General features: G+C 42.9%; 1 protein-coding gene across 12 annotated transcripts in view; it reads left to right on the top strand.

The window, feature by feature from the left end:
* Positions 1–27,828, top strand: part of SKAP1 (src kinase associated phosphoprotein 1) — a 353,915-nt gene that overhangs the window by 170,080 nt on the left and 156,007 nt on the right. The window lies entirely within an intron of this gene.

Genomic DNA, 27,828 nt, shown 5'->3' with positions numbered 1-27,828 from the left:
ATTAAATGTGTAAATTATACACATTTTTTTGCATAAAGTATGCACTTTCCAATGTTCTTACCTGAAAAATATGCATCCTGTACACATCCATTACATAAAGTATTGTTTTTGGGAATACCTTTTGCACACCAAAACAGCCTCAGATAACCTGGAGAAGTGTGTAATCTGGTTGGGAGTTGCATTCCAATCTTCAAGCAAGTTTGGGAGCATAAGATCAGATTGGTCCACTGTAAAAGGCAAACCGAATGAATTGCTTCCTCATTCCTAGGGATGGGTACATCTCAGTGCTCCATAAAATAATTAGATTTCCTAGATTGTCCCCATCCCCCCCCCCCCCAATATTTGTCAATCCAGATTCTGAACTATTTCCAGGCATGGATCTTCCTGCTTCAGCCTTGATACATTAACATTGATCAAGGATTCATTCATTTATATTTGCATACCAGGCTCCAATACAACCTGGTGAGGTCCGGTACAGGGATGGGATCCTTGGATCTGAAATAGATTCCAGAAAGACAAACACACCTGAATTCTTTACCCCAGAATTCATTGCTAAATTTGAGGTATTCATGGAACATTATAACAAACCAGGAACAGCAGCTAACAGTAAAGACCCTAAAACAGAAGCTGAAGGAGCAGGCTTTCCTCCGCTGCCACGTTTTAGGGAGAGAGCAAGGGAAATTTACAGGAGCAGAGGAAAAGAAAACTGCTTTGCTGAAGAACATGTATATATGTATGTGTGGTGAGGATTAGAGTGCACCAAGAAAGGAGGATGCATACAAACCAGAAGACCTTGTTTTTAGTGTTGCCTCTAAATCAAGTGCTAATGAAAGAAATGGAGACACTGTAAGTTTCATGAAAGGTGAGTTTTAAAAAAACAACCTTTCAAATTAGAGTCAATACTGCCAAGTATTGATGCTTTCAAATGTTTGATCTGAATCTGAGTTTTTGTTTCAGCCTATGCTTGCTAACAGAACCCTGAAACAGGGAAGAAACCTTCATTTGCCCTGGATCCTGGCTTCCTTTCGCTTACTTATTTAGCTTTAGCCCTGCAATTGGCTGGTCTCAAATTTATATATAAAATAATAATGAGAGAGGCTGCTCTGAACATGTGCAGAGTGCCCATACATTTCTACTGAATATTATTGACAACAGTCATCATTTTATAATACAGGTGGGTCTTGCAACTAAATGTTAGTGTGCAGAGTGCTCCTGTTCATTGTTTCAGCCAGCCAAGCATGCACATGACACCCTATTTCATTCTCTCTGGTTTTCAGCTCCCCACTCAAGTCAATCAGCATGCTCAGGCCATTGATCACACTCCATCCTTACTGGGCTATCCCCTGCAAGATTTGTTGTACTTCTGCAAACCTTGGGTTTGCTGATCCTTCCTCTTGTGCATGGATGATACTGTTTTGTGCATGAATGATACTGTTTTGGCTACATAGGATCACAGTACTCACCTCTGACCTCCAGAAATTGAATGCTTTTAAGAGTCTAAACATCTGGGAATAGAGAAAAGGGATTCCAGGTGAAAAAGAGTGACTTTTTGATTGGATAGACCCTGACACCTGTTCTCACCCCCCTCCTGTGTCTTCATGCCCTCAGTGCAGCGGTCAGTTGGTGTGGTTGAGCATGTGGCTCGGATGGGTGGCTTCAGTTGGCTCTCAGTGGCATCGCATCTCCGCTAATAGTCTCAGGAAAAGGGAAATCATGCACACAGGCTTTCTTGTAGAGTGGTAAACTCAGCAGGCCGAGCCTTCGATCAGACCTGTAATAGCTTCAAGGTGGGAGAAGGGGGAGATATAAAAAATGGTGAGTGTTTAAATTGTTAATGGGTTTCATGTTCTTGTCACTGTCGAAGGTTTGTTCCCCTTTTATAAACTCATAGTTTTCGGCTGACATTGCCTTTATGTGAGCTATCAGCCAGGCGGTGATGGTGTTCCCGTGTTAGACCGTTACTGCCGGATTGTATTTGCAGTAAAGGAGGAGAATGGAGGCTGTAAATCCTACGATTCAAGATTTAAAGTCCTGCTAAGCTGCAGTTTTAGGCCCATGTTCCATGGAAGTCCATTCTCCTCCAGTAGAATTACACCCCTCAGAACATTTCTTCTCCCATCACCGATCAACAATATCCATGGATCAGGTGATATTTTTTTCCAAAGGTACTTAATACAGTTAATTCAGTTTAAAGGAGCTAAACAGACCGAGGGGAGGGGGAGTTCTTTTCCACATGTCAGGTGCACACACTTAACTCCAGCACACTGTTCAAGCCCTGCCATCTTTTCAAAAAACATAAACGTGGGACTTACTTCTTTCAAAAATAAAGGAACATGAGGATGTCAGAAAGAATAATCAGGAAGCAAAATCATGCATTCAAAGCTGCAGGAAGAAAACTAAGTACTATTGCCTCAAATCAATGCTTAACAAGTAGTGTTTTTTATTATCACTATTCATAAGAGAACTTCTGGTACTGCTTAAATTCTAAAATGAGACATTTGAAGCTTTTTTTTGCTAAAGCCTGTTATAATCCTTGGAATTTGTAGGCTAGGCTTGTTTACTAAGTAGTGAGGGAAAGGCTCTTTGCACATGTTCCATAGTATTCTTTATTTGTACTAAACAGCAGTGGCGTAGCGTGGGTTGTCAGCACCCGGGGCAAGGCAAGTAATTTGCGCCCCCTAACCCGTGGATTTGCGCCCCCTAACCCTAACTCCCAGATGTTGCGTCCGGTGTGGCCAGCCCCCCCTGCACCCCCCACGCTACACCACTGCTAAACAGAGTTTTGGCTCTAGTCACAGGGTTTTTTGACTGAACGCAAACTAACCTTGAAGGAAGGGGGATAATTAAAGCAGAATATATTATCTGCTTTGATGCTGTATTGGCTTTCCCAGTTGGAATGCATTTGCGTCTTAATTTAGTAATATTTTTCCTAGCCAGGGCTAATCCATCTTAATTTTGATATTGGAGCCACTTAACTTGGTGGAGTAAAAAATAAATACAGGTTTGAGAGTTTTGAGTGTTAAGTTGAGAGGTATCTCCTTGTTAAGATTGCTGCATAGCTAATTCTTAACTCACCAAACAAGTAAAAAGGGGTTTAAAAATAACCCTGTTCAGCAATTTAAAAACATAGGATCCCTGACCTAGAGAATTAGTGGTAGCAACATTGTGTGGGAATGCATTGTATACCATACCAGTGGGACCCTTTATGTACTGCAAGCTTGTGCACCAGGCACGGTTTTTCATGACATTTTCATGCATTGCAGGGGGTTGGACTAGATGACCCTCGGTGTCTCTTCCAACTCTACAATTCTATGAGAGCCACTAGCACACAGTGGTATTGTCTGGACTGTGTGTATTATGTGTAGTATAAAAATAGTGTGGGATTGGCACTTGTGAGAAGAACACTCTGAGAAGAAAAATGAAAATAAGAACTTTTAATATTCCGGAACAAGTGGTAGCCTTGCTGTGCTTATTGTGCAATATGTAGCCCCCACATAACAGATTCCCTTCTTAAGAAGAGATTGCCGTTCCCTCCCCCTTAACTAGAGCACCCACTACCACTGCTATAGGGAAACTTTACCCACCCACACCTTTCCCTGTAAACCCATCTCCCAGCATTCATTCCAGCTTGAAGCAAACCCACTGCTTACCAGATCTCACCTAGGTGTAATTCATGTCAGGTGGAATTCAGGTCAGGTGTGTGCTCGGAAGTTGTAAGTCATCTATTCTCAATGGGGGAAAATACCCTTTCATCATTTCAGTTACTTCCTTTAATCAATAGGCCATATCCTAAAACGTTTTGTTAAGGGAGTGTTGTTGTTTTTAAGAAAGAAGGTATCAGAAAGAAGCTGACACCATCTAGGTTGCTTCGGATAGCCTACCTGTCAGGGCTGCTTCACGTAAAATAATGCTTCTTTACACAAACGTCACAATTGTGCACACGCCATGGAATCCCACATGACTCATAAAACTGTGCTGCCTCTTTTACTTCTTGTTCCATGTGTTGGGGAGCCAGGGCTGCTTATGGCTTCCCAACCTGTATAAGCAGGGAAATGGGCGCCTTTGAATTCATCACACATAATTAGCACAATTTGCTCTGCATGCATGAAGGTGTGAAGCCGCCGCTAGCTTCAGCTCTGTAGAATGCCACAGAAGCCACTTCTCCCTCCTCTCTATACATCCCTTTTGTCAGCTGTGTCCCAAATGTATGCAACTTCTGCAGCACAACAAGCTATTTTGTAGTCCATTTAGTCGTTTGCTTTGGACAACCTCCCCAAGCTGCCAGCTCATGAGCCTAGGGCCTGGTGTTTAAGAGAGCTAATTTTCATAATTGCACTCCTCCTCTCTCTTTCTCATCGCCCCCCCCCCACCTAGCCACCCATGTATATGTACAGAAGGTCTTGCTCTCCTGGGACCCATCACTCCCTTTGCCTGAAGAAACAGCTGAAGTTCATCTCGGGGTCACAATTAGATGCTACTTCCTGTTTAGGAAGCATGGTGTGCTCACTGAGCTGAGGCGGATGCCTATTGTTGATGATGGAAAGGAACTGTTGGTTGAGGCAGCTTTTTTCAATGCTGTATGGTGTCGGCACCCAAGTTCAGGTGGGTGTGGCCACTACAATAACCGCTTGCACACCTGTGTTTGAAAATGCAGGGTGGGGGATGTTGCTACACGAACATCCCCTGTGTACACATGTATACATGACTGGACCAACACTTTTTGGTGCCTGAAGCAGAAAATCCAGATGGCATCTCCTTCCTCCCCTAGTTTCCAAGTAATCAAAATGCTTAACTATGTAATTTAAAATAAAGAAAGCAAAGGAACTCTGAAAGGAGCTCTGTTATATACCTATCTTGTTCAAAGAAGAGGATGTTGCCTTCTTGCCAGAGACCCAGTCTAGTGTACTGAAATGCTGTGTTTGGGTGATGTGTGTAGCTCTATACAGTGGTACCTCGGGTTAAGTACTTAATTCGTTCCGGAGGTCCGTTCTTAACTTGAAACTGTTCTTAACCTGAAGCACCACTTAAGCTGCTGCCGCCGTGCCGCCGGAGCATGATTTCTGTTCTCATCCTGAAGCAAAGTTCTTAATCTGAAGCACTATTTCTGGGTTAGCGGAGTCTGTAACCTGAAGCATATGTAACCTGAGGTACCACAATACTTCAAAACTTGTTCAGCAATGAAGCTCAGGGGATGCCCTTGGGTATGTCAGTCTCTCTGCACCTTAACTTTGCAGCCAATGTGGCACAGTGATTATACTGTGAACCCTTCAAATCACCACTTGGTCATGAAACCCAGTAGGTGACCTTGGGCTGGTTCATTATCTCTCAGACTAACCTACCTCACAGGGTTGTTGTGTGGGCAAAGTGGAAGATGGAGAATCATCTCTATCTTGAGCTTCTTGAAGGAAAGGCAAGATACAAATGTAGTAAATAAATAAAAAAATGTACCATATAAGTTAAGGAGATAAAACTCCCACTTTGAGGTTCCTATACATTGCCTTTACAGCATCTGGAAGTTTAGCCATTTTAAGAAAAAATATATTGGCTACTTGGAATTGACCCATAAAGGTTCTTATGTTCTTATTGCTGGGTAGTAAGAAAAGCCTATAGCACCATCTACTGGTGGAGGTACAATGTCATACATCTTAAAACATCTTGGTCCCTGAAATAAGAAAATCCTTAAAGGGTGTTTCCAGATTGTTTCTGTTTTGCAGGGGGAATTCAAGCACATACTTTAGGTTTGTGCGCTTAAAATGAATTAAAGTGCCCTGTCAACCTAGCACAGTAAATCTGTTTTTTAAAAAATAACCAAACTTTTTATGGTTTAGAAAATGATGTGAAAATGCATTGAAAAGTGTGGTACGAACGAATGACTGACGGGAAGCCATATAAATACCCCACAAGCAAATCAGAATGAATGCAGAAGGAGTGCTCATTGTCATATAACAACCTCACAAAAAACTAATCAGAATGAAGGCTCAATAAAGATTGAATGTAATATAACCTCCACGTAAGCTTTGTGCAAACAAATCAGGATAAACGCTCAATAAACGGGTCACCTCTAGGGCTCTGAAGGGTGTCCCTCTCCCAAATCTTCCAGTTAACTGCAGTTTTGTTCTGCTGGAGGTCCTGGTCTCCCATTATTTTGAGAACCAAATGTTTCTTGGTCCTCCAGCAATTATTAGAGGAGAATCAGGAATATTATTCTACACAATGTGAGAGATGAGAGCAAGGAGCAGGAACAAATGTTGCACAGGTACACAAAGAATTTCAGAAACCTTGGCTCTGATCCAGAAAGGTGATCAATAGTAGTAGCAAGCTGTACCCACATGGAAATATGGTCTTGGATAAACAGGGTCTAGTATCCATTTAAGTGTACTGGTTGTGCAAGGGGATCACAATGGGGTATGTATGTGCTACTGCATTGCTGTAGTATGCAGTTTATTTCCCCTACACAGAGTTTTGCTTGTCTGTTGTACTACCTGCAAAAAAATGGTTTCTAGGTATTGAGTTGGGAACGCTGTATATTTGTCAACCTGCTCCCATGTGCACAGAATCAAGGCCCTGCTTAGTGCTGAGGTGAATATCACACACATTCAAATTTTGGTCAAAATTCATTGCAGATGTGACATTTTTTATTTTAAAATTCAGTTTTTTATTTTGATGTCCATCATTGAGGGCCTTTTTTGCCAAAAAGTATTAGCTTGCCAAATCTACCCAATATGGTTTCTTCCCTTAGGTTTCTTTTTTTTTTAATAAAATTTTTATTAGTTTTACAACATTTTTAAGAAAAACAAACAAACACTAAAAAAGACAAACATACACGTATAATTTCAAACATATTTTCATGAACCTCTTTTCTTGGACTTCCCCATACCCCCCCTCTCTGCATCCCAATGTCCATAATTCAACTAGCAACTCCCAATTGTTACTTTCCAATCTCTATCATCTTAGTCCTCTTTTATAGTCTAACCTTATATCCCTGTACCCTTTTGCTTCTGAAAACCACAACATTTTAGCATTCATTAAGTTTATAGTAGTCCTTAAGGTAGCTTTTAAATTTTTTCCACTCCTCTTCCACCGTCTCTTTTCGTTGGTCACGGATTCTGCCTGTCATCTCGGCCAATGTCATATAGTCCATCACTTTCATCTGCCATTCTTCCACAGTGGGTAAATCTTGTGTCTTCCAATACTTTGCGATGAGTATTCTTGCTGCTGTTGTGGCATACATAAAAAAAGTTCTATCTTTCTTTGTCACCAATTGGCCGACAATGCCCAAGAGAAAGGCCTCTGGTTTTTTAGGAAAGGTACATTTAAGTACCTTTTTCATTTCATTGTAGATCATTTCCCAGAAGGCCTTAATCTTCGGGCATGTCCACCAAAGGTGATAAAAGGTACCTTCAGTCTCTTTACACTTCCAACATTTATTATCGGGCAAATGATAGATTTTTGCCAGCTTGACTGGGGTCATGTACCACCTGTATACCATTTTCATAATGTTTTCCTTTAAGGCATTACATGCCGTAAATTTAATACCGGTGTTCCATAACCATTCCCAGTCAGCTGACATAATGTTGTGTCCAACATCCTGAGCCCACTTAATCATAGCCGATTTAACTGTTTCATCCTGTGTGTTCCATTTCAACAGCAAGTTGTACATTCTAGATAAATTCTTAGTATTGGGTTCTAACAGTTCGGTTTCTAATTTTGATTTTTCCACCTGGAAACCGATTTTCCTGTCCTGTTTAAAGAATTCCATTATTTGACGATATTGAAACCAATTTTCTACTTTGTGCTTCAATTTCTCCTGACTTTGTAGTTTGAACTTATCTCCATCCTGTTCTAAAATTTCCCAATACTTCGGCCATCCGACCTCCATATTGAGTTTCTTCACTGCTTTAGCCTCCACTGGTGAGACCCATCTAGGGGTTTTGTTTTCCAACAGATCTTTATATCTTATCCAAACATTAAACAATGCTTTTCTAACAATGTGATTTTTAAATGCACTGTTAACTTTATCATACCAAAGATATGCATGCCAACCAAAAGCATTATTAAAACCTTCCAGATCCAAGATGTCCGTGTTCTCGAGGAGCATCCATTCTTTCAGCCAGCAAAAAGCTGCTGCCTCATAGTACAATTTTAGGTCCGGCAGGGCAAAACCCCCTCTTTCTTTAGCATCTGTCAATATCTTAAATTTAATTCGGGGCTTTTTGCCCTGCCAGACAAATTTCGAAATGTCTTTGTGCCACCTCTTAAAACATTCCATCTTGTCAAGAATCTGCAAGGTCTGAAACAAAAATAACATTCTAGGCAATACATTCATTTTGATTACTGCAATTCGGCCTAACATTGACAATTTCAAATTTGACCATATTTCTAGATCTTTTTTAATTTCTGACCAACATTTTTCATAGTTGTCCTTATACAAATTCACATTCTTAGATGTTAAGTAAACCCCTAGGTATTTCACCTTCTTTACCACAGTCAAACCTGTTTCCTCTTGAAATTTCTCCTTTTCCGTATCTGTTAAGTTTTTCCCTAAAACTTTGGTTTTTTGCTTGTTCAACTTAAATCCAGCTACCTGGCCAAACTGTTGTATTATTTCTAAAACCTTTTTCGTACTAGTGTTTGGCTCTTGCAAAGTCAATACTAGGTCATCTGCAAACGCTCTTAACTTATAATGTTTAGCTCCGACCTGCACACCTTTGACCTGCTGGTCATTTCTTATCATGTTCAGCAACACCTCCAGAACTGAAATAAAAAGTAATGGGGAAATCGGGCACCCCTGTCGTGTTCCTTTTTCTATCTTAAGTTCCTCAGTCACAACATTGTTTACAATCAGTTTAGCTTTTTGTTCAGAATATATAGCAGCCATACCATTCTCAAAACCCTGGCCTACCCCCATCCCATGAAGATTCTTCCTCATAAAACTCCAAGAAATATTGTCAAAGGCTTTCTCCGCGTCCACAAAAATCAATACTGCTTTAGTGTTTATATTCACCTCTAGCTTTTCCAGAATGTCTATTACATTCCTTACATTGTCTGCCAGGTGCCTTTTAGGGAGAAAACCTGCTTGGTCCTTATGAATCTTCTCCATCAAGACTCTTTTAAATCTTTTTGCCAAAATGTCTGCAAAAATTTTGTAATCCACATTAAGGAGTGATATTGGGCGGTAGTTCTTGAGTTGGGTCTTTTCAGTCTCTGACTTTGGTATGAGTGAAATATATGCCTCTTTCCACGATTCAGGTGCCCTTTTTCCCTCAAGGATCTCATTGCAAACTTCTCTTAGTGGTTGAGTCAGCCATTCCTTCAGCGATTTGTAGTATCTGGAAGTCATTCTTCCCTTAGGTTTCTACCTTTATAATTGTAAATCCTATGCCAAGGCTGGTGGAAAGCAGGAGGAACAGTTTAGCTTACTCAGAAGAAAAAAACAGATACAAATATTTGAGGTGGTGGTTTTTTTCCATTGAAGGAAAGGCTTATGAGGTTAGGCATTTTAGTTTAAGAAAAAAAAAATGATAAAAGGGAATCATAATAGAGACATAAAATTAGAAGCTGAGAAGGGAAACACCTTCCCTGTTCCCTCCCTGTGTCAAATTAAAGATTGTAAGCCGCTCGGGGCAGGAACCTCTTTCTCAAGGGTCACACACAGCAATGGTGCAAAAAACCAACAAAAAACACAAAATAAATCTCACTATGCTCCTTCCCCATGCAAGCTGAAGCCCGCTAGATGCCTTTTCCTTAAAACCAAAGCTGTGTACACACGATCCATTTGAGGCTCTGCAGCATGAAAAGGGGCTACGTCCGCAGAGCTGCATTGCTAATAGGCAGGGGCTTGGACCTTAGGAAGACAATTGGCAGAGAGGGCTCTGTGTGATATCCTTTTCCCTGCTCTGCTGGAGCGAAAGGAGCTTACTGTATTTGGTGTTACCCTCTCTCTTCCTTGGACCCATATTGGATTCAGACATGCCTCTTCCGCATATGCCTGGTGTTGGTTATGTAAATGTCATTTTTGTTACAAAAGCTGGGTGCCAACCCCACACTCTGCAAGGTGCCGGGGGGGGTGTCCAGGCACTCACCCAGCGTCCATATTCCTTGGGAGAACGGAGACATGGCAGAGACTGCCGCAGCTCTAAGAAATACGCTTTGTTCCCCTATTGGCTCTTTCCGTCTGTGTGGAGGGAGTCTGCATCTGACAGCATGGTCCTGTCAAGAGGGGCTTGTCCCCCACATCAGAGCAGCCCTGGAGTCCCAGGCATCTCTCCCAGGCTCTCCAATGGCCCATCAACCCCTTTGGCATGTTTCTGTCTCTATTCCAGGTGAGGCCCTGGCTTGGAAGGAAATCTGAGCCTATACTTCCCCCCTGACTTCCAATCTTCCCTTCAATACTCCAAATCATCAAAATCCTACCATTTATTAATCTCTAGGGTTTAGGGGTGTCCCTTGCAAATGCATAACAGTATTTTACCTGCATAGTTTTTATTGCTACTGTTGCTATGAACCAATGCATGAGAATAAAGTAAGGAAGGCTTATTTTTAAACTTCTCAGCTTGCGGCCTGATTCTTTCTGAAGTGGGCAGCTGACTTCATAGTTGGACTTGCTCCAAACAAGGTTCTGTAGCCTAATTCCTATCCTTTTAGGTTTTCTGTCAAAGATGGGATTTTAAAACTCTGTTTTTTAAGAACCAAGTGGCAACCCTACTTCAGGTATACAGTCATACCTCAGGTTGAAGTAGCTTCGGGATAAGTATTTTTGGGTTGCGTGCTGCGGCGACCCGGAAGTAACGGGAGGGATATATTTCTATTAACATATACTCTCCTTCCTGTTAAAACCCACCCCACACAATGACAAGATCCTGAAACTTTGGGAAATTTTCCTTAAAATGATCTACAACATGTTTAGGAACAATGACTCTGTAGGTTGCCCTTTTAATGGAATGAGCCTGTGAGTTTAAGGTGTGATGTGCACACAGCATTAGAGTTAAGAGAGTAGAGGCATGGAAAGGCCATATGGTTCAACCTTGTGATCAACTAGATATTCAAAACAAAAAATATAATCTGGGGACCACAGCTGAGGACCTGCCAAGCTGTCAACATCTGTGGACAAGTCAAGCCAAGGAGCCAAGCCCCATGCACCAGTGACGGGTGATGCAAATAATAATAATAATCATCATCATCATCATCATCATCCTCTGGGCCTTGGAACTCCTCCTACCTTCAGAGTTCCTTCTCATTATCATGACAAGTATCTCACCATCCTTTGAAAGTCATCCCTCTTGCAGGGCACTATAAGGCTTGCTTGCAAAGCAGCACTTTGTAACATCAGCTGGCAAACAGGGGCCAGGCTTCTGGGTTGTCAGGCAGCTGAATCCTAAGCTGTAAAGTGCATCCAATGAGCATTTAAAGCACATGACGTTGCCCAAATGATCCTGGGCATTGTAGCTTTCCTCTCACAGGCCTACAATTCCCAGAACCCCTAAGAAACTACAATTCCCAGAATCATTTGGGGGAAGACACCTGTTTTTTAGAACAGGGAGAAGAACCTACAGCTCACTTTCCCCAGTTTCCTAGAAAGCAGGAACGGGAAGCTTATGTGCTTCTAATAGGATGACTTGACAGAACAGGATGTATAAAATATTGCTTAAAAAGTTGGGTGCCTCCCCTGTCTCTGCCGAGTGGTGGCAAGAGCCCATGGGGTTCCAGGCTCTCACCTTTAGAAAACTGAGACATGGCGGAGACTGTTGTAGCTTTAAGAAAGAGTACAGCAGAGTCCTTGCAAGAGGGACTTGTCCTCCCCAGCAGGGCAGCCAGCCTTACCAAGTTGGATTCCAGAATTCTGGCAGAGAGTGAAGATTGGAGGAGACTTGGAAAGCAAGTTGAAGGTTGCGGGGGAGGCGGTTGAGAGTGTTGAGAGCGGTGGGTTCTAGAAGGGGGCACTTGGTGGGGGACCTGAAACTGCGCTGGGCAGCTATTCAGCTTAGGATCAGTATGACAGTTGCCATAGCCCTCGTTTGACGGTGGCTAAAAAGGAACAGAGATGCAGAGAGGGACTGTGAGTCTCCTGTGGAGGCTGGGGAATGTGGCAGTCCAATGCCCAGTGAAGAGGGGCTCTGCCAGCTGCCCAGGAACAGAATTTCCCCTATTTAGGAGGGCCACGGAGCCAGGGCTTGGCTAGCATTGCTAATGCCCAGATGCCTCACGCCACCCTCTCCAATTACCTGGAAAGCAGCTCTACAGATCTGGGCTATGCCTGATTATCGTCTTCCCAACAACTTAAAAATGTAGTGCTGGTGGTCAACAAAAGAGGTTTAAAGACCCTCTCAAGGCAAATCTAAAAGAAATGTAGTACAGTGGTGCCCCGCAAAATGAATGCCTCGCAAGACTGAAAACTTGCTAGACGAAAGAGTTTTCCGTTTTGGAGGTGCTTCGCAAAACAAATCTCCTATGGGCTTGCTTCGCAAGATGAAAATGTCTTGCGAGTTCCTGCGGGGTTTTTTTTCCTCCCCCCCTTTTTCTAAGCCGCTAAGCCGCTTATCAGCTGATCCGATAAGCCGATAAAAGCCGCTAATAGCGCTAATAGCGCTAATCCACTAATCCGTCAATGGGCTTGCTTCGCAAGACGAAAAAACCGCTAGACGAAGAGAATCACAGAATGGATTCTTTTCGTCTTGCGAGGCACCACTGTATACACAATCAGGAAACGCTGGCCTGCGAGTGCTCCAATTGGAGAACAGCCTTTACGAACAGTGTCATGGACTTTTGAAGACACTCAAACTCAGGACAAAAGGGAGAAACAAACTAACCCTCACCATGATCAACTCCCACCCAGAAACCTATATCCCCACTGTAGAAGGACATGTGAATCCATAATTGGCCTCCACAGTCAGTTATGGGCTCACTGTTAAGACTGTATTCATGGAAGACAATCTTACTCAGCTATGAGTGATCACCAAAGAAGATGATAGATTTGGGGTCTACGGCCAATTTCATGAACATGGACTTAATGGACAATCCTCCTGGGAAGATGCCTCACATTTCCATTTCTACCATTGTGCAGGTGCAGGGGTACCTTGGGGAGGGGTACTTCACCTGCTGAAAGGGGAGAAGAGCGAGTTACTTCACTTGCAGCTTCAAGGACTCCAAGGAGAAGGCTCTGATGAGAACCAGCTGGCTCCAGCCTTCTTAAGCAGAGCTCCCAGTAGCAGTCAGAGAAGGCAAGAATACAGCTTGTTCTTTTTTCTCTCTTTTTAAAAAAGAGGAGACTTTGGCTGCTGCTTCAGAGATAGGCCAGCCGGGACGGAGCTGAGATGCCCATATGGAGGCAAAGTGGGGGAAACTTCTAAGATCAGGTAGGAGAAAATACCAATTGAGTGCCTTATATGATAGGAATGATTCCTTCCCATGTGCCCCACCCTCATGCACCAGACTGGTGCTAGCATGGCTGGGAGCCAGGCGTCTGCTGATGTCTCTGTTTCCTTTGCAAGGATGGAGCCTTTCCCCAGCATTTAACTTGTTCTAGCCAAATCCCTGGAGAGACATGACAATCCTCAAGTAATGGGGCAGAGGGAAGGAAGAGGTCCTTCTGAAACACATTTTGGGAGTCATAGGAACCCTCTCCTCACCTGTGGCTTCCAGCAAGTGCTTTTCAGAAGCATTACTCCCTCCAACTGTGGGGGCTGAGCATAACCATCATGGCTACTTGCCTTGGATAGGCCTCTCCTCCATGCAATTGTCTCACCCTCTGTGAAAGCTATCTCATCCAAGATGCTCTTGTGGGGCATCTGATTCTCCTTGGCTTTCTTCTTCCTGTGAGAATGGCTGTTTGTTGTTCTCTCACCTTGAACACACTACAGGATTGCCAGGATGCTCCAAGACTGTGAAAGTAGAGTGAGAAGCCGTTAAATGTTTGGTGTTTGGTGCCTGCTGATTCCTCCTTTGTCTTTGCAGTGAGGGAGCCATTCCCTGATGTTTATCTTGTTCTAGCCAAATCCCTGGGGAGACTTGACCGACCCTCAGGTACAGAGGCAAAGGGAAGGAACCAAAGACTTCCATAGCAAGGTCTTATGCAGGGCCTGCCCGCTTACCTTCAGGCAGTCCTACACATAGAGTGCCAGGTGAGTGGGTGGAGAATCCAAGCTGCAATTGAGGCCAGATATTGGGCCCAGTTGGCTTTTATAACCAGGGAGCAGACCAGAAGGAAGAAGTTTTCCTTGTGGTTCATTCCCTAAGTTGCGCCCCAAAGTTTGCCTGTTTTTGGCTGAAGCTGTGGATGAGCCCCAGCAGTCAGTGTGGCCAGCAGAGAAGGAAGCGACGTCCTCCCCAAACCAAAGCTGGATGGACACCCTGCTGCCTGCTCTGCTCTGCAACTGCCACATCCCCACACTGCTCTTTTCCCCTTATGGGGTACCCAAGAGCCCATATAGAGTCCTTTTGTTGGTTCTCTATCAGTAGGAGAAAATAACAGAGACCAACCACAGAATATTGAGAAGCAAAGCAGCTAGTAAGCCTGATCTTTATTAAAGCTGTTTCAACAGGGTGCTCCCCCCACACGCGGGAGAGAGGAGGAGGACCCCAAGCCATGCACACAAGCCCTTATATAAACATTTTAAATGGCCCACCCTGGAGTCCAAGACCACCCCCAGAAACATCATACATACATCACAGAAGAGGTGTGACCCAAGACCACCCCCTTAATACATCAGAGAAGGGGTGGAAATCTGGGTGTGTTGTTTCTTCCTGTCTGCCAGGTTACCTGATTGGATTACCTGGGCATCCTGGCCACTCTTTTGTTATGATAACTACTCAATTCCTGAATCCAGGTCACAGGCTCACACCCTATTCATATCTTAAATGTGCCCTTAAGACATAATTTGTGAAAGAGAAAATGGGGAGATTTCCCATTTCCTTCAACCTTTCAGAGAAATATTTGAGGTCATTTTGGGAGAGAGAAAGTGGTTTCAGGACTTTTCTGTGGGTTTCAGACATGTGGTTTACATATTTGTATGTGTTTGCTTGGTACATTTATGAACATCTATGTTATATATATAAGACCTTAAAATTCTTATAACACAAGTTATTTTCAAGTTTATTCCTCATAGAAGGAATGCACACATGACTGTTACAAAGTTCTTATCAGTTAATGGTTGTGACATGCATGGAACTAATACATTACCTATTAATATGTGTAACAGTTCTGCAACACCTTTCTGTAAAAAAGGGTTTAGAAGGGAAGAATTTTAGATTAAGAAGCAGCTGCCTGCCGCCTCCCAGCTCCAAGAAACACCACTGGGTAGCTTTTAGAATCATAGAGTTGGAAGAGACCCTGAGGATCATCAAGTCCAACCCCCTGCAATGCAATAATATGCAGCTGTCCCATATGGGAGTCAACCTTGGTACATAGCTGTCAAGTGTCCCTTATTTGAAGGGACAGTCCCTTATTCCAGCGCCTTGTCCCACTGCTGTCCCTTATTGATGGATGTCCCTTAAATGTCCCTTAAATGATGTCCCTTAAATTTCAAAGGAAGCAGCTCCTCTCCCTCCCTCCCTGCCGGCCAGCCAGGGAGGAGGGAAGCTCCAACTGTGTTGCTTGGCTGTGTTGCTCACCCAATAAGAAGTCTAAGAACGACTGGGGGGTGGAGCTTGCATGCCTTGTGTGTGGCTAGTTAATGCAAGCTGAGGGGTTTTTTGAATGCTGGACGCCATTTTGTTGTGCGTGCTGCTGCAAACTTTGCAGTGCAAAGCCAGGCCGGGGAGCCATCTTAAGTTGAGGCTGCATAGGCCTTGTGGTGCTTGTGATTCAGATTCTACTCAGTTGAACCTCTGGTTACAAAGTTGGTTGGACAGTGTTCTTGAAGCTACCCAGCATGAGTTTGGCCAGACTGCAGGAGGACAGGAAGACTGGAGTGCCTGGAACAGGTGAGGCTGCAGGTCCCTTATTTTGGCTGCTGGTCCCTTATTTTCAAGGCTGCTGGTCCCTTATTTTCAAATCTGTAAGTTGACAGCTATGCCTTGGTATTATCAGCACCACGCTCTAACCAACTGAGCTATCCAGGCAGACCCGGTAAGTTTTCAAATGCAGTTTGAATGTTTAAAACCTCATGGGTGGAATAGCTAGGGGAATAAATTTGGAGAAACCTTTTCTCTTCCTGCACACCCTGCAAATTCCTGCCTCACAAAGCTGCTTTCCTTCCTTCAGTAATGCATTCCCCTCCCCCAACCCAGCTGCCAATAATTTTGCTCTCAGGATAGTTATCCAACTTTAAAAAAGTTTAATAGAGTAGGAAATGGTATTCCTTTCAAAAATACAAACAGGTTGTACTAGGCTTCCTATCCCACCCCCAGTAATGCCCCACTATTCCAAAATAATGTTTTTGATTCTAAAGAAATAATAATAATAATAATAGTTTATATCCCACCCAACTGGCTGGGTTTCTCCAGCCACTTTGGGTGGCTTACAACATATATAAAAACACAACAAAACAACAAACATTAAAAAAACCCAAAATATCCTATACAAGCAACAAACAATAACAACAGTAATAAAATTTCCAGTTATACCCTAATTAAAATAACCGCCAACCCCAACTAAATATTTAACTAACACCAACCCGACAAAATGAAACAGAGGGACCAAAATTAGAACCTTTTAAAACATTTTAAAGCGTGTTAGCCAGTTGCCCCAGCCTAAGAGTTGTTCCAGCAATGTCCCCCTGGCCTCCCAGGAGCCTCTTTTAGCTGTTCAAGGTGAGTCTGGGCCCTGCCCCCTAGGCCAGGTGAAAATGGCCTGCAGCATTACTTTTTACTGAACACAGTGTGATTCCTACCCCAGCATGAGAGCAAGCATCTTTGAAGTTTAGAAATATTCTGTTTGAAAGAGTAAAGCTGTCCCCTGCAGAAGTAAGGGTCTCCCTTTCCTTCATTACATTTGCATGGTTACACAACTGCCAGGACTAGATTAGGGCTAAATGCCCCTTATAGCAGATAGAGGTTTTTGTCTCTCCAGGCCTACATTTTTATATCTTTTTTTATCAAGAGCTATGAACTGAGTCCATTGCTCAAAGTCTGCCTTTTCCCCGAAGTCTGATGTTTACGGAGACACCGTCGATCCCTGGGGCTCACTCCCATAAAACCTTATTATCATATATTCTGGGGCATAAACTCTAGCTGTCAACCCTGGAATGGAGGCACTGGCTGTTCTTATTCACCTCCCATTATGCTCTGCTTTCACTTTCTTTCTACTGTGGGGTATATAGATATATCTATTTTGCTACGATGTTTGGTTTTTATATCCCACTCACTCCTTTAAGCCACCAAGAAGAAAGGAAGTTTTTTCTGGGAGTCTGTAAATGGGCCCTGACAACTGACATGACAACTAACATCAGAGCCCATAAAATTCAAAAATGCGAGGTATTACAAGCTCTACAAATTCTTTGCAGGAATATAGTCAGCTTTAATTCTTAAATGGCTTACGCTGAGGTTGAAACGCTTTCCAGCTTTGCACCAGCTTTGCCTCTTATCTAACACGCTGTGGGTGTGCATCCAAATAAATGCAGAGATTAACTCATTTGTTATATCTGCACATACTCTTCATTCAAGGTGTGCAATGCATATTACTCTACTATCAAGATCTTAATGCTTTAGCTTCAAAATTTGAAGTGTATCAGATCTCTTTATGCAATGTACATATGTGTAGATTTCAAGAAGCTACCTGGCTTTGTATAATAACAGTTGCCCCCAGCTGCTTAAATTCACTTTCCAGGTTTAAATGGGAGTTTGAAGGTTTATCTGGGTTATCACACTCAATATAGGCATATGGTAATACTGTGCAGAAATGAACCAAGAGTCGATAAATTCAGTCACTGGGTGGCCATTGGTGAATTAGCCATCCTTTCTGGCAACGATCCTTGACCTAGAAAATTCCCAGCACATTGAGTTTTTCATGAATTGCTGAGAACCCCTAAGGAGGATGCGATATTTCTGCTGGAAGCAAAACACTCTCACTTTACACTGGCCTTAGGAGAAGTCAGAAGCGGGAAGAAAAAGTTGGATTGCTTCCACCAGCTACAAGTCCAGTGTAAAGTGAGAATGGATAAGCCTCCATTCCCTCCCATTTGTTTAGTGCACACAGAGGACTTGGGGAGAGCAGAGTGGCCTTGTCACACTGGGCTTTGGAGAAGGGGGAAAAAAGCAATGTGACTCCTTCATGCTGTTTCTACCTTCCCTGAGTTCCTTACATGTATCAGAGCTTTAGTGAGGGGAGTGCTCAGCAGGGACCACAAATATTGGTTGGCTAGGCTACTAAGCAAAGCTAAAATGTGTAAACCACTGAAGTGGGACTTGTAGTATCACTTGTGTTTTTGTTGGCTTTTGCAGATCTGTACCACAAACCTAAACAGTTTTGGCCAACACTTCCTCTCCCAGGGAATCCTGGGAACTATAGTTCTGTGAGAGGGGCAAGGCATATTTCATAGAGAACATAAGAAGAGACCTGCTGGATCAGACCAAATACGTATCTAGTGTACCACCCTGTTTTCCATAGTAGCCAGCCTGATGTCTTTCAGAAGCCCACAAGCAAGGCATGAACATAATAACCATCTCTTGCTATGATTCCCCAAAAACAGGTATTTAAAAGCATGCTACCTCTGATCCTGGAGATGGCATACAACCACCGTGACAGATAGTTAAGCATTGGGTCTCTTATTCTCCATGAATCTGTCTAATTCCATTTTAAAGCCATCAGGGTTGGTGGTCATTGCCACATCTGGTGGAAGCAAAATCCATAGTGTTGCTATACACTGTAAGAATTCTCAGCATCCTCACCAACTGCACTTCCAAGATTCTTTGTGGAAAGGCATGAAAGTTAAAGTCATACAGAAGTTTGTAGCCTGGAAATATTCCTGGTATTTGTAGCCTGGTACTTGCTGAGTGGCCATTTCCCCATGTTTCCTCCAAGGTTGCACTAATATGAATGTAGGTATACACCAAATGTGGGAAGCTGTTTGGGAATTTTTTTGTGGGCTGTTGCCTACAGAGTACTTTCAAGAATATGTATTAGAGTGGCTCCAATGATGATAAACTTCCTGCTGCACTGGCAGCACTTCTGTATTTCATGTGCAGATGATGTGTACATCATGTAAGAACTACATCTATGTCTACTTCATAGTATTTCTTCCAAATGCATGTACAGATAGTGAAAGAAATATAATTTTTTATGTGACACCCACAGTTCACACACAATATATTACAAGTGTCATAAGTGCTATCCGTATCAGAAGCAAGTCATGACTGAAGTAGCTATCTGTATTCCCTACTTACTGTCCTGTTTCTGAATGCAAATTAATCATGGTAATTAACAATGCAAAATATACTACTATTAGAAATATTTACAGAACGAGGCAGAACCATGTATTGAAGCATGCATCTGGCTCCAAAAGGAAGAATTCCATGGTTGGCAGCAGTAATGTTTCTGAATACCAGTTGCTGCAAACCATGGAAGGGGAGAGTACTATTGTGCTCAGGTCCTGTTTGCAGACTTTCCATGGGCATCTGGCTGGTCACTATGAGAACAGGGCTTCTGGACTACATGGGCCATTGGCCTTATCCAGCAGACACTTCTTAAGTTCTTATGAGCAAGCAGAAACTAAGTGGGCTGCTAGGAGGGAAAGCAGGAGGCTGTCTGTCCCTCCTCTGCCATTCTCCCCCAAAAAGCAAGCCAGTGTTCATTTTGCAGGCTAATAAACTTCTGTGACTTCATTTACAAGGATGCCATGTAATTCATTTAAGTTGCAAACCATTCCATTGTCACTGAACAACACAGAATCTATTTAAATAATATAAAACTCTAGAATCTGTCAAAGTGCAGCCTGCATCTATCCATAAAATTGATGAAAGGGGGCCCAATTCAATGGAAATTTTCCTGCTTTCTGCTTGCCATCTCTAAGGTAAATGTACTCAGTTTAGTTATCTCTACCATCTTACAAACTTTGGCGATTATTTTTGCTTTACGCAGGCAGAATGTACAGTGATCCACTTGCTTTAAAAATGTAATTCCTGAGAACATTACCACTTATTGGTAAATTACAGTTTCCCAGCACTTGAACCGCTAAGTGCAGTTGTTGAGAAATAGCGAGGTTTTTTGTCCTAGGTAGTGCAACTATTTTTGTCCTAGGTAGTGCCTGGCGTGCTCTGGTCCATGGGGTCACGAAGAGTCGGACACAACTAAACGACTAAACAACAACAAGTGCAACTATTGCATGCAATTTTCAAAGGACTCGTGGTTTTGTCTGTATAATAAGTGTCTATTGGATAGTATCAATAATAGTACTGCCAATTGCAAGTCCCTCTCACCCAGTTCTTAATTGTTATTCTGCCATTTTCTTTTTCTTCAAAGCATGCCTGCTCACCCTTTTCAGTACTCAGGCAAGCACATAAATAATATAATTTTAAACTTGAACAGAGATCAAAATAAAAAAATTCCTTCCAGTATCACCTTAAAGACCAACTAAGTTAGTTCTTGGTATGAGCTTTCGTGTGCATGCACACTTCTTCAGATGCATGCACACGAAAGCTCATACCAAGAACTAACTTAGTTGGTCTTTAAGGTGCTACTGGAAGGAATTTTTTTATTTTGACTATGGCAGACCAACACGGCTACCTATCTGTAACTTGAACAGAGATGACATTCTTCTCAGTGACCAGGATTCCCTTGTGCTGGTGGCCTTTGGTGCTTCAGGTTTGGTCTATATATTCAAAAGACTGAAGTGGTAGAGCACCTGAAATGGTACAGTGGAAGGTAAAACTGCAGGGTGTGTATGTGTGTGTATTATATTTTTCAATACTTACCTGGGTAAAACAAAACAAAAAGTACTTTCTGCAAGTAGAAAGCCAGCATAGGAGGGAATAGACAAAACTAGAACCTTAGCCCTGATGGCTAGTTTTTTACAGCTAGGGGTTTTTTTAATCTTATTTTTTTTTAATGTAGGAGCTTTCACAAATGGCACTGCTGTCAGGCAGTCTGAAGCAGTATGGTTCACTGTACCACCTCATTCTAATGCAGTTGTAGACCAGGCCTCACTCTCTGTAGGTATTTCAATAAGAGCTGTTCCTAGGTCCACAAATGAATCAAAACCTGTAAGTAAAGAGACAAGTTGGGGGTGCAGGTGGTATAAAATACAGCTTTATCCCCCAAAACATTTTTTGAAAATTTAAACTGTACCCCCTGCACCCCATAAACCTGCTCTTTACCACTGAATAGGAACAAATGGCAATCCATGGAAAACCCAAATTGCTATTTGTTCCAATTCAGCAGTAAAGAGCAGGTTTTCCTGGGGAAAGCGGTGGGACCCAAGAAAAGTACTCAGACACCAAGTTTTAAGGCACAGACCTTTGCCTAGAAAGCATGGGGTGAAAGGTAAATGTGGATGAGCCTTAACAGGCAATGTCTCTCCAGGGTTTCAGACGGGATCGTCTGCGTGTAAAGCAGATGCTCTACCATTGAGCTAAAGCCTTTCAACAAATATTTAAGGTTTTTTTTATGTTAATAAGTGTAGCTTATATTCGCAACAGTTTTTTATTTTGCAGGTGTGAGTTTGAGTTAAAGAGTAATGTTTAACCAGGTGTTCTAAAGTGAATTCATTGGTTAGGATGCATCAAATTTGCGGGGGAGGGCAGATTCCAAATTATTTCTATGTATAATTGTATGTGTTTTAGATTGCCCCAGAAGAAAGACCCCCTCTCTACAAAAAACGTTGGGCATTAACAAACACAGTACATTTGGGGGGGGCACTTTGGGTACCTTTGCTTTCTTGATTTTTACATACCATGCCTACCCATGTTCCTTCAGCTGAAACTTTTTAACATAATAGTTTCCCTTCCGGGGGATTTTGCAGACGTTGTTAGATAGTTTGTTTATTTCTAAAACTTTTATAACCGTTATAAACTTTTGTAACCGTTCAGTGTGGATGGCAGTAAATTGTTCACATGTGGTGTAATTCAGTTAACGCAGAAGTATGCAAGCTGTTAAGTTATATGGGGGCTCCATCGTTTCAGAGTGTGTGGCACAATGTGGTCTGGACTACACAGAACCACCCCAAAGCTGCAGTCATGCACTTGGGAAGAAGCAATGGAAAGCATTGCTTAGTTGGGGGGGGGGGGATACACATACAAAGGTAGGAAGAGGGGTAGAGAAGAGGGCTTGATTGGAGCCCAGAGTTTTGTTACAGCTCTCTCAAAGAGCCGGTTTTAGATGCTAGTGTTCACCCTTGGTTTGTTTGACATCATAAGAGAATGCCCCTGAGCATGTGCTAAGTGCATTATTACATTGCAACCAGCCCCTCCCTCCCTCTTTCTCTCTCTGCCACAGGCACACATACACACCCATCCTATAGTGGAGTGGGAACAGGGGGTTTTCCACTGTGGTTTCAGCTCTTGTGCTCTTCCTTTTTGTAGCAAGCACTATGGGTGGTTAAGTCTCCCATACCAGAAATTCCTCTTACTTCCTTTGCAGAGGTCCATGTCATTCTTTGAGAAAGAAAATCGTAGAGTACTTTGGTTATCGTTCCCTGTCTTAATGTTACAATGGCTACAATAGCCCTTGCGTGACTCATGAGGATGGGCCACAGCTCACTGGAAGAGCACATGCTTTCCATGCAAAGGGTCCCAACTTCAATCCTTTTTCAGGTAGCGGCTGGGGATGAGCCCGGTCTTAGAGCCTGGAGAGCCACTGCCAGCAGTGTAGACAATCCTGAGTTAGATAGACCAGTGACTTGACTCTGTTTAAGGCAGGGTCCTATGTTTTTATATGTGAGCAAGGGTTGTAGCTCAGTGATGCAGCATGTGCTTTGCAGATGCAATCCCTGACATCTCCAGGTAGGGCTGGGACATATTCCTGTCTGAAACCTGCTGCCTGTTTGTATAGGGTGTGCTAGGTGGGGAAATGGTACGACTTAGTATATGGCAGCTTCACGTATTCAGAAATGTGATTTTGTGGTTCTCCTTGCTAGTGACGAGCATAGCTCATTAGTCTCAGGCCTCCAATTCCACCCCTCACATCTCTGCTTATTAAATGGATCTTGGGTATCAGGCTTGGGAAAGGCAGCTGCATGGGTCTCTAAATATACTGCTACTACTCAAGGTGGAAAGTATTGGGTTCAGCTACAGCTACTGATATCCTTATCATCTGACTTGCTAAAAGACACCCCTTTTTTCGTCGTCCTACCCATTTCATTCTTCTTTCCCCCCTTTCCTTAATTCACTGTCTAGTGAGCTTCTGATTGACTCAAAGACCAATTAAAGTAAAATTTAATGGGAGAATAGATTAACTCCCCGAGGTTTCCCTCCCATCCATCACATTTTTATAGCAGGAGCTGTGTGGAGGCTCATAACTTCATGCTGTGAGTGTGATAATAAAGGGGGCACGGAGAGGATTCCAATTTACTGCCGCGCTGATGCGCTCTGGGGATGGGATTTACTGCCCTGTCCCTTCCTCTTTTTATTCAGGGGGAGGTCACTGGATCCATGGCCAGCGATGGGCCGCTGACAGATGAGATGTCAGGCAGAAAGATCATGACAGGAAAGGGGGGGTGTTATGTGTAAATGTAATTGTGTCCAGAGTATGGGGATGCGGAACGTTCACCTTTCGCGCTCGAAAGGCTGCGATTACTGTAGGGCAGAAAGGCGCTTGTTGTGCAGAAATTTAGGAGCTAACGGACAGATAGGAAGGGGTGGGGATGGATTTGCCTCTCCTAAGGCTGGAGACAAGACAATGGTTGAGTTGAGAATGGTTTAAGAGAGGCATTTCTTCTTGTGGTATGGGTACACATTCCTTTCGTTGCCTAGCCAAACAAGTTTTGAAGAATTTCCAAAATACATATTTTTAAAGATTAGAAAACCTGCTTAGTGGTGGCAAAGCCTAAGTGTATGTACTGCAAGCAGTGGCTGGCCACGACACCCCTTCAAATTCTCAGAACAGATACTACCAGCTGAAATTTTTGTTGATTGAAATTTCTTACTTTTTTCCATCATGAAACATTTAGCTGACAACAGAGAATCATGGGAAGTTGAATCAACTGATGTGAGAAAAAATAGATTTTTTTCAATGGCAATTCCATGTAATTTCAGTTAATTCTGAAATTGGCCACCATTTAAATATGTGATGTGTCTTGTGATATTTTTGTGGGACACTTGGCTTCTGTAAATGTGTCGTCTTAAGTGCCTTGTTATTCATGCTTCTTGGTTGAACTTCATTTGTCTCCCAGGTTGGATACAGATAATGGTTTTTTTAAGAGTTGAAGGTGGTATAAAAAAGGCATCATTTCCCATTGTGCAACAGAGATGGGGAGTCTGTGGCCCTTTGGATAGTCATAATCCATAACCATTAGCTGGCTGGGGCTGGTGGAAGTTGGAGTCCATCAGGTGGGCCCACGTTTCCCACCCGCAAAATACATACTTGTTTTCTCCTGCTGTTGTCATTGGACTAACAGTTCATGTAGGCTTTGATGAACTATAGTCAGGGCTTTTTTTCCAGCCAGAACTCAGTTCGGGCACCTCTCCAGTGAGGTCCAGCACCTCTCAGGTGGACACCATTCTAAGAGAACAAGGGAGGTGTTCATTGTGAGTTTTGGCACCTCTTTTTCTAGAAAGATAACACTGACTACAGTGATGCGTTTGTCATACCACATTGGTTGCATCTATCTCCAGTCCAAGGTTGCAGTGAGTGCTGGTGCTTTTGCTGTCTCGTTTTAGTTGTGTTCAAGAAATAGCACATAAGCAGATATAAACAGTGCTTTTTTCTGGGGGGACGCGGGGGGACGCATACCCCTAAACATTTTGTGAATCTAAGTTTGGCCTCATTGAGAGGCAGTATTTCAATATGCCCCTTCATGGATCACTGCCTTTTTGTGGCGAAGGGGCTTGAATAACTCCAAGAAGCTATGAGCTATGCCATGCAAGGCCACCCAAGATAGACAGGTCATAGCTGAGAGTTTAGACTAAATGTGATCCACCTGGAGAAGGAACTGGCAAACGACTCCAGTATTTTGCCAAGAAAACTCCATGGACATAAAAAAGGAGAAGCTTTGAGAAGAAAGTGAGAGTTTCCAAGGCATGCTCTGGTTCATGGGGTCATGGAGAGTCGAACACAAGTAAGATGACTAAACAACAATTTCAATATGAGTAGGAAAATGTGAGTACCCCTAAACATTTTTTTTAGAAAAAAAGCACTGGATATAAACATAAATGTCCGTGCTCCAAAACAGTGTGTGATGAAGAAAAATAAAGCCACCCCATTGTGGTAACAATTAGGGAAACATTCAAATTGGTAGTGCTTAAAAGTTGAGAGTTGTTTCCAATGCTAGTTCTACATTGGGGAGCAAGGCCTGCTGAACTCAATGGATCTTCTGAGTGAGCAAACATGCACAGGACTGCACTGTACGGAAGTTAGTTGTATTTAATTCCACTGAAATCAATGAAGCAAGTTAGTAATGACTCAAGCCTCTTTTATTTCAGTGGGAACTAATTATAAGTAACTTAGTCTACATCAGCCCAAGGAGTTCTGTTATAGGATTTGTGCTGTGGCTGGCAGTGGTGGTCTCTCAAGCAGAGGGCTTTCCTATCTCTGCTGTCTAAAACCCCTTGAAGAAGAGATGGGGCAACATAGCTCACTTTTCCTTACAGCCACAGATTTACTAGTGATGGGGAGTCACAATTAGCACAAGCAGAAAAAGGGGGGTGAGCTTTTACATATTAGTTCATGTCAGGGGTTGCACATTAACTTTGCCCAATGGTGAGTGGCAATGAATTGCATACAGAGAACACCATTTAAAGATCTAGCTGTCAACTCCAAGGCCTACCTTAGTCTTTTGCTGAATTATGCTGGCATAGAAAGTTTACAAAAATTATGCTGAGAGGAAAGGGTCAGCCATAGGCTTGGAAACCCAGGCCTGTCATAAAGTCAGCACCAGCCTTCTGATTGCCATCTCTGTGTTGCTTTCCCCAGATTCTGGGTTCCTCCTCCTACACACCCAACTTGAACCAATTTACCAAATTGATGGCTTTCTTTAAACAAGATTTCAGAAGGGTTTGAGAGCTATGTTTCCTGTGGGACAGATTATACAGTATCAAGGGGCCTGAAAGAAAATGCATCTTCTCCCTAGCAGGTATCTTTCTCTCTCTTTCTCTAAAGGCCTCTGCCTGAAACAGCAATGAACTGAACAGAAGGAGCAGAATTTATTTGGAAATAATAGTAACTATTTGTTGAGACTCCCTTCATCCCCCCCACCCCTGGCGCGAAGATCTGGAGTTAATCATTGTTCTGCAAAACCATGAATGATGTTCCTTGTGGCTCCCCTACATAGAGAGTGTCCCGGCGGGAGTGCTACTAACGGTGTTTTGTCAGGCGCTATCAGCAGTATTGAGCCAACCTGAGCAATCCGTTATTAATCCTTTTCTCCTGGTGACATGACCGGCAATCGATGGTCTCAACAAGCCATTGAAACTGCAGCAATCAGGCAGCCTTCAGCTAATCCGATGGGTTATAGACCTGCATGTGCATGGCTGAGGGCAGGGGGCCAGGTGGGGGGATAGGGAACTTTGGCTAAGTGAGGGACTGTATGTTGCATTGTAGCTGCTCTGAAGTGTTTTGCAAAGGATGCCTGACCATTGTCTACATGTTTGAGGTCTTGGCATCCTCAGCAGGACAGGGAATGAAGGGTTTGTGGTTTTTTTATTCTTTCCTATCGAAGTACTTATCTTTATGACAGGTGATAATTGTCTGTCGAGAGAGGGCCTCTATGTTACATAGATACCTGTGTAGGACGGTGCCATTTGTTTCTGTGTGCCCTATTGCACAGGGAAAGATTGTATCTTTCCTCTTGGGACCTCTTTCAGAATGGCAAGTAGGCTTTGCTCCCAGCACAACTTTGTCTCCTAGTGCAGTACTTTATTTTTCCTCCTATAAATGAATGGTAGCCTGTTCACTTATACATGTAAGGTCTCCAATCAAATGTTTAAATGTATCCTTTCACTTTACAGGAGTATTTCTGTTCAAAGTTCCAGTCAGCCATTTCCTCCAAGCAGTGTTTTCCACTTTTCCCCATGGGATGGGGAAGAAATTTGATTCATTTCACATTTAAAAGTGAACGTACCTAATTTGCACGTTCCAAAACAATACAAGAACCACAACACACACATGCTTCCAACTTCACATCGTTCTGAATTTTGAAAAGCAGTTCTCCAAATCATGTGTAGAAAAATATACATGAGTGAAAATGGCATACGAGCATGTATATATTAGGGTAAATTCACACAAAAATGCTGATGAATTTTCATGAGGACTTTTTTAAGGGAAAAAATCCAAATGGATGTGGAGATGTGGGGAACTGGATTTAGAAACTGAAAGAAACCAAAACCATCCCTACTACCCACCCAAAATTTTCATTTTTCTTTACCAACTGACTCTCAACTTTCCATGGCAACTGAATAGCGTCTTTCCTCAGCGTTTCATTTGTTTGTTTAAGGCTACCCATTTGATTTTTAAAGAATATTTGTAGTTCTGCAAGCCCCAGGATTCTGCTGAGCATGCTGGCACTGCCCTCTTCTTTCTCAATGACCCTGTTTTAACTCTTTCTCCTAGAAACAGCTGCTAGAATTTGCAGATAGATGGAATAGAGGGAATCATGGAAGAAAGCACAGAGATGCAGGTGGGGACCGTAGGGTGGAAGCTGTATCTGCCCCTGAGATGAAGGTATCTTTTTGCCACACCTCAGCCATCTCCTAGATTGCATCCCATTTTCTTTGCCCAGTGGAGCTATGGGAAACCACAGAGACTTG

The sequence above is a fragment of the Podarcis liolepis genome, assembly GCF_965112155.1.
Source record: "Podarcis liolepis genome assembly, chromosome: 13".
Classification (NCBI taxonomy): domain Eukaryota; kingdom Metazoa; phylum Chordata; class Lepidosauria; order Squamata; family Lacertidae; genus Podarcis; species Podarcis liolepis.
Note: the sequence above shows the minus strand (reverse complement) of the source record. Positions and strands in the feature narration are given on the sequence as shown.